The following is an 8,164-nucleotide window of genomic DNA, read 5'->3' as shown; positions in this document are numbered from 1 at the left end:
TCACCGAGTGGGGAAAAACGGTTAGACACATGAACGGGTTGGTGGTGTACCTGGGGCTTCTGTTTAGGACTACGCTTTCTCCTCACCGTTACCCAGCCATCTTTCCCCAGCTGCTTGGGGTCTGCCGGGGAACAGCTAGCGGGGCCTACGCTATCTTCAGCTGCACCAGCTACAGGGGCCTGGCTAGCTAAGGGTGAGAGCAGGGTGCAAAGCCGAGTCTCCAGATCAGTAATCCTGGCCTCCAGAGCTGCAAATATGCTACATTTGTTACAGATATCATTACTGCTAAAGGAGGCCGAGGAGTAACTAAACATCTGACACAATGAGCAAGAAAGTGCAGAAGGGACAGGTGAAGTAGCCATGGTGCTAACGGGTCGGCTACGAGCTAAGCTAGCGAAACAGTACAGAGACAGTGAGTGAATACTTTGGCTATAAATTAGGTAGTGAGTACAGAGAAAGTGTGCTTCGGATGAAGCACGTGAAGATTATACTGTGAAAAAAGAATGTATTTAAAAGTTGTTAATTAAACTGCTAAGCAAATAAGCTACTCAGAAACACCACTGTGTTTGAGCAGGAACAGGAAGCGATACTATACCACAGAGCGAGCGAACACCAAGTGACAGCGCCACCGATTGAGCTTTGAGCAGAGATACTGCTCATCGTGGCACTCTGGACTGAGCCATTACTGAAGTCATCATGTTGTGAATCTGTGCACATGCAGAGTAAAAGTATGAATTGTATTAAATTTGTGTTTGGGGTAAAAAATCTTTCTAAGTTTGATTTTTGATTAAATTTAACATGTAATCCTTTACTTGTAGTTTTGATGTCGCCATAGGTCTGTTGGAAGCTCTCTCCCCTTTCGTTTAGTTAGGACCTTCAAAATGACTGCCAAATAGTGAAACCAAAATGGCTCCCATCTTGCATGACCTGCTTCTTGAAGGACCTTAGCCGTATAACACATTTCCCTTATTTTGAGCTTGTTAAGGCATTAATAAGGCATTCGTTTTGGGGGTTCAAATTTTAGATTTGCTCTCCATGGTTCTGAAAAATTGTCAAAAACGGTTATTAACAAGATCACTGGAGTCTCAGTTATAGCCAAAGTGGGATTACCTTTGAGAGTCTCCATAGAAAATTGCAAAATTTAGCATTTGGTACAGGGGAGAAAAGAAAGAAGGATAGAAAGGACTCATGGACTTCATCTCTTTGTTCTGACATTGTACTTGGGCAATCGGTACAATGCCGATTGCCCACGTGGCTCACGGTCGCCCCCTGAGCCACAGTCGGTTGGGAAGCTCATCTGTAACGGTTATGAAGGTAACCGGAAGGTTGCCGGTTCAATCCCCGGGCTCTCTGTCCTGGTCGTTGTGTCCTTGGGCAAGACATTTACCCTACCGCCTACTGGTGTTGGCCAGAGGGGCCGATTACGCGATATGGCAGCCTCGCTTCTGTCAGTCTGCCCCAGGGCAGCTGTGGCTACAACTGTAGCTTTCCTCCACCAGTGTGTGAATGTGAAAGTGAATGAATAGTGGAATTGTAAAGCGCTTTGGGTGCCTTGAAAAGCACTATATAAATTCAATCCATTATTACTTGGACCAGCTGACCCATTACAATGCCCTTTAGACCTTTTGACTTTTTTTAAACAATGTCTTTTTTATTAAGAGGTTTCCTTTTATACACATAAACATCAACATATATATTATACACATAAACAGAAAGAAAAGAGAAGGATTACAGATGATCTGTACATTAAGGTTAAGTAGTACATTTAAGCTGTAAAATGAGTTCAGAAATGTATCTTCGGCTGTGAAATAAAAAAGAAAAAAAAGGGGGGGGGGGGAGAGAAAAAAAGAGAGAAAAATATAAACAAATGTATAATATATCCCAAAGTAACATAATCCCTGCAAAACAATCCCATTCATTCCCACCCAGGTCACTGCCTGCACCTGCACACTGTAATTCCACACCAGACTTAAGAGAGTTTGCTGAAAAATTCTTATAGATCTTGAAAAGCATCAACGAAGGGTCCCCACATGTTTTGAAATTTCCCAGTGGAGTTCTGAAGTGAGTGTCTTATCTTTTCCAGTTTTAGACAGGCCATGAGGTCATATAACCACTGTTTGTGAGTGGGGGGGGGGGGGGGGGGGGGCAGCGTCCCGCCACCTCAGTAGGATTGCCCTCCTGGCCAACAGGGAACAGAATGATAATGCCTGTTTTTTAAAGGCCGGTAAAAGCACCTCATTCCCACTGATGCCAAACAGAGCAAGAAGGGGGCCGGGGGCCAGCGTCACATTGAGAATCCTGGACAGGGTATGAAAAACATCTGTCCAGAACTGAACGAGACTGGGACAAGACCAGTACATGTGGATCAGTGAGGCTTCAGCAGTTTTGCATCTGTCACAATATGGAGTGATGTCAGGGTAGATACGGGATAATCTGGATTTTGAGAAATGGGCTCTATGCACCACTTTGAACTGGATTAAACAGTGGCGGGCACATAATGATGTTGTGTTGACATGTTTGAGTATAGAGGCCCATGTTTCGTCAGAGATTGTCATGTTTAAGTCTTCTTCCCACAGTGTCTTGAGCTTGGATGAAGAGGTATGTGTCAAATTTAACATTTTATTGTAAAGCAAGGAAATCAGCCCTCTATTGGTTGGATTGAGTTGTAGGATAGTTTCTAGTAGTGTAGGCTCTGGTGGAGGGCTCAAGCCCGAAGTCTGGGAACAAATAAAGTGCCTGACTTGCAAGTATCTGAAAAAGTGTGATGGTGGAAGAATATATTTATTAGCAAGTTGTTCAAATGATGCTAGTTTGTTGGCTATGAATAGGTCCTTAAAGCAAGTTATTCCACTTCTGTGCCACTCCGCAAACCCACCATCCTGGGTAGAAGGTTTAAAGAGATGGTTAGATGCAATGGGGCTGAGAAGGGAGAAGTCACAAAGTTTAAAATATTTCCTAAACTGGCCCCATATTTTTAATGAGTGCACCACTACAGGGTTGGGAATGAAGTTGAATGAAGAGGATGAGAGTGGAGAACAAAGTGCAGCTGGTAAGGATATACTGTTGTCACTATGCAATTCCATAGTGACCCAGTCAGGACAACCACTCCAATTATGGTAAAAATACCAAAACACCAAACATCGTATGTTAGCAGCCCAATAATAGAAACGAAAGTTGGGAAGTGCAAACCCACCCTCAATTTTAGATTTTTGAAGATGCATCTTATTAAGCCTTGGGCGTTTACCCTGCCATAGATAAGATGAGATGACAGAGTCCAGCTTATTGGAAAAAGTGTTGGGAATGAAAATGGGTATGGCCTGGAAAAGTTATAAAAATTTGGGTAGAATGGTCATTTTCATTGAATTGATACATCCTACCAGAGACATAGAGAGTGGTGTCCAGTGGGTAAGGGACCGCTTCACTTGGTTCAGCAATGCACTCACATTTTCTGTGAAAAGGTTTTTATGTGTTTTTGTCACTGTGATTCCCAAATATGTAACTTTTTCCCTTTCAACTCTGAAGGGCAAGCAGGTGAAGTCTAACATACTTGCTTTGCTACTTAGTGGGAAAAGCTCACTTTTATTAAGGTTCAGTTTATACCCTGAAATCTGACCAAATTGACTAAGCAGATTCAATGCAGATGGTAGTGAGGCTAAGGGCTTAGAAATAAAGAGCAGGATATCATCTGCATAGAGCGAGACCTTATGTTCTGTATTGTTTCTCCAAATGCCGTGTACCTCTTTGCAACTGCGGAACGCAATGGCAAGGGGTTCTATGGCCAGATCAAAAAGCAGGGGGCTGAGAGGGCATCCCTGGCGTGTGCCTCTGTGAAGTTTGAAAGGTTTTGACAGTTGGAGGTTAGTTCGTATTGTAGCAGATGGTTGAGAGTAGAGTAATTTAATCCATGAAGTAAATTTCGCTCCAAAGCCAAATCTATCAAGGACTGCAAAGAGATAATCAAACTCAACTCGATCAAAGGCCATTTTTGGAAGAACTATTTCTAGTCTACGGGCAAGTATCTTGGCTAATATTTTAGTGTCTGTGTTCAGTAGAGAAATGGGTCTATAGGAGGCACATTCCAACGGATCTTTTCCTTTCTTTGTAATAAGTGTAATACAGGCTTCATAGAATGATCGAGGAAGAGATCCCTGTTCCTTGCAGTCCGTGAGGGTTGCACTAAGCTGCGTGGACAGTAATGAAGAGAAGTGTTTGAAAAATTCTGACGGAAAGCCATCCAGGCCTGGACACTTACCGGAGTGCATTGAAGCTATAGCCAAGGAAACTTCTAACTGGGAGATGGGTTCATCCAGCCTTGTTTTAAGTTCTGGTGGAATTTCAGGAATGTCAAGTTTAGCTAAGAACTCATTAATTGCATTACAGTCAGTTTGGGACTCCGAGGTGTTAAAGCTGTGAGTAAAAATCCCTGAACACTTCATTGATTTTTTCGTGATCTGTGACTATGTTGCCATCTTGTTGTCGAATTTTAAGAATACTTTGTCTTGCCCTAGAACCTTTTAGAAGGCTCGCCAGTAATTTATCAGGTTTGTCACCATGCATATAAAATTTGGATTTGTCATGTAAGAGTAAACGTTCAGTCGAGTACGTTGTGAGTAGGTCAAGTCTTGTTTTAAGTTCTACACACTTTTTAAATATTTCATGACTCTGTTTGAGAGCATACTGTTCGTCAGTCTCCTTAATTTGTTGCATTAACTTATTCCTTTCATGGGTGGACTGTTTTTTAATTCTTGCAGAATAAGCAATAATCTGGCCTCTGATATACGCCTTAAAGGCATCCCATACGACAAGGCTGGAAGTCTCTGGGGAAGAGTTGGTGGCAAAGTAAAAGCGTATCTCATCCTGGATAAACTTTACAAAATTTTCATCCGACAGGAGGGTTGAATTGAAACGCCACTGCACAGCTTTAACAGGAGAATATGGAAGAGACAGAGACAGAGTAAGAGGGGCGTGATCTGAAATAACTATGCTATGGTAGGCACAGGAGTGGACCTGCTGCAGACAATTAGTGTCAATGATAAAGTAATCAATTCTTGAATATGTATGGTGCACATGTGAAAAATAGGAGTAATCTCTTTTATGAGGATTTAGGGTACGCCAAACATCACACATTCCATATTCTGATAGAAAGGCATGAATGACAGATGCAGATTTGCTTAAAACATTACTCTTAGTGGATGAGCACCTTTTGACTTTTTAATTTATTATGGGGTTTCCTTTAATTGAAGACCCCTCAAAGGTCTGCTGACCTACACAGAGACATAGACAGTCTGGCACACACAGACACACATACTTTGCCGACAGCTTAAGCAGGAGATGACAGGCCTGGTTACAGTAATAACCCTTCCAGCTATCTCACGCCCATGCGTCTGCAGTATAGCCTGTAAATCTCACTCTGTTATTGTTTTAATAACACTAATGTTAGTATTAGCCAAGCGGTAAAAACGTCAGACATCAAAAGCCTGAAACATCTGAGCTATATTGGGGTGAAGACAAAGGGCGAGGGCCCAGCTTGTGAAAATAGCTGACTGTGCTGACTCAGCAAAGGAGTGTGTGTGTGTGTGTGTGTGTGTGTGTGTGTGTGTGTGTGTATGTGTGCGTGAAGCAGGAAGGGCAGTAGTAGGCACAAATTTGAATACTGATAGTGCAATTGTGTAAGTGGATATTTCAGTGCGTGTAAGAGAGCCAAGCGACCTGCACAGAACAAAGCCCTGCAGCTGCTCGGTAAAAACGGACTTCTCAGAGCTCCATTTCCTCCAAACCACAAAGCCTCATAAAACTAAGCAGCCATACTTAGCTAATGGCATTAACTTCAGTACCGATGCCTCTGGTGCTGCTTATTGGGGGAAAACACCCTGATATATTTTCCAGCACATGACTTTGTTTTTCTGAATCAACAGCTCCACCTCTTCTCTGAACCACGGGGAAATAATAACTCTGAAATCACGTCTGATGGAGATGCATCGTAAAACGGCAGAAGATGGAAATAAAATCCACTTTGTGTTTGCTGGAGCTCATCTGCGACACACTGTCATGGAATATGTGAAAACCTGTTGGCAGCAGGGGTGTAGCTAGGGTCTGGGCTGGCACCACCACTGTCTGAAATTTGATTTGAACCCAAGAGCCTCCAAAAACTTTTATTCACATGGGAACACATGGGGTCTGGATCCCCTTTCTGGGAAAAACAGCGTTGTCGTCTTCAGGGCATCATTGTAAATGTAACTATGTAATGACAAATACTAAAACATTATGTCTGCATGCTCATATAACTAATGCAAGATGCTAGAAAATACATTTCTTAAGCTGTTAAGTTGAAATATGGACTCCCCCTTTGACTCACAGTGACATAGTTTTTTGTTTTTGTGTGTGTGTGTGTGTGGGGGGGGGGGGTTACCAACAACCACTCAGTACAATAAAAGTCACGTACAGCTGGACTGCCTTGTATTTTGTTACTCTGTGGTTGAACCTAGTTTTGCCATATTGCTACATGGCAACCTAATGTGACTTTATGGAGGCAGGAGGCCTCACATCTATGAAAGTCCTTGTGATCTGATTAATTTTTAACACCCAGCCCCCATCCTGACTGGTTCTTGGCCCAGTGCCTCCCCATTTAAAAAAATTCTATAAACACGCCTGACTGGCACCAGGGAAAATAGAAGAAAGCGATGCAGCTTGTGCCCTGTAGTGTACGTTGAAAACTATATGACATTAATATTGGTTGCTGTGGCTCCTAAAATATGTGAGTAATGAAATAAGTTCTCCACGTGTACCAAAAATGACCTATTTTATGAACCTCTGAGTGCAGCAGGCGAGACTTCTTTGTCAGCATACATATATGGGTGTGTGTGTGTATGTGTGCGTGGATGCATGCTCAGGGTGGGGGTCCAGTGAATGCCAGGCTATCCATAATGTTTACTGACACAACACATTTTAATGGTTTTAGCTAAGAGCCAAGAATTGAGAAATCAAGTCACATCAAAAGGGTGGCACACAGCGGAAGTCCATTGTTTACACTTATGGCTTCAGCTAAATCTGAGCACAGCTGAATTACTTTGTTGTTGCAAAACTTTGTACAAGTATTGTTTATTTGTATAAAACAGCTTTCTAAAAAAAAGCATTCCCATTTTTGCCTTTAAGATGTATTATTGTTCTGTGAACTTTCATTAAGGGAAATTCTATATTATACTTTCCGCAGTCAGAAATGAAATACGGCAATGCCAATCAAGTCAAAACTCAAAAACTAATTAGCTCCTCACCCACCTCAGCCAAGTATTTTTATTCCACCCCCAGATTTCATTTCAGACCCTCAGTAAGTAGTGTTTGAACAATGAGCTGAGAGTCGTGTGAGGTCCCAGCATGCAGTACAAACGTGTGAACCCCAGTCATTCTCTGGCCATATGCTGGTGAACACCCAAGATCACACAATAGAGGAATTGTTTGGCTTTGGGTCTAACATTAAAAGTTTCTCTTTCTCTTGCGCGCCGCAGGGCTTCATGGGAGACCCATTACAACGATGATCAAAACGACTCCTACATATTACAGTGAAGTAACGATACTCTGGCCATCCCTCCCATCCCATACAGGCTGTTTCTTGTTTATTTTGCAGGTCGTTTCGAGCCAGGTCTCCAAATATCTGCTGTGAGTTAGCAGTAGTGGGCGGTTTCTAGTGGGCCACTGTGACCGGGTGTGCAGAGGTAAAGGAACAACGTGACATCATTCTTTGGCAACAGCGGTGTTGAATTTTCCAAAGATTTTGGAGATTATCAAATTTCACATTGCAATCATATCACAGTCACGGTGGCCTGTTCATCACCTTACAGCTTGAGGCAGCTAATCCTGTGAAGTTCAGCCACACCAAACAACAGCCTGGATCAGGTCTTTTCCAATACACTTGAAACAATTGTAAAAAAAAGTAGGGTTTTTTTTATTAAAACATACACAAACATAAATAAAAAGAACACTGAATAGAAAAATCTAGCAGATGAAAACAGATGAAGGTCTTACAGGTGTGCTACAATCTTGTAGAAGAAACAATATAACCATATTGCTTTTGGCTAGGCAAGTACACACAGAATTGTCAAAAATCGAGATACATAAATATAGAATTTAAAAGGAAGCCCCTGTGTTTTAATAACAAAAAGCGTGCCTA

General features: G+C 42.2%; 1 protein-coding gene across 1 annotated transcript in view; it reads right to left on the bottom strand.

Annotated features, from left to right (window-relative positions):
- Positions 1-7,920: 7,920 nt before the first annotated feature.
- tnfsf11 (TNF superfamily member 11) overlaps positions 7,921-8,164 on the bottom strand; it is a 9,197-nt gene continuing 8,953 nt past the window's right edge. Inside the window, exon 4 of the mRNA XM_085134661.1 lies at positions 7,921-8,164. This exon is cut by the window's right edge and continues 1,594 nt beyond it. The gene's annotated coding sequence lies outside the window, so the exon portion shown is untranslated.

This window comes from Neolamprologus multifasciatus, chromosome 16 (genome assembly GCF_963576455.1).
Source record: "Neolamprologus multifasciatus chromosome 16, fNeoMul1.2, whole genome shotgun sequence".
Classification (NCBI taxonomy): domain Eukaryota; kingdom Metazoa; phylum Chordata; class Actinopteri; order Cichliformes; family Cichlidae; genus Neolamprologus; species Neolamprologus multifasciatus.
This window is presented reverse-complemented; position numbering and strand designations above follow the sequence as displayed.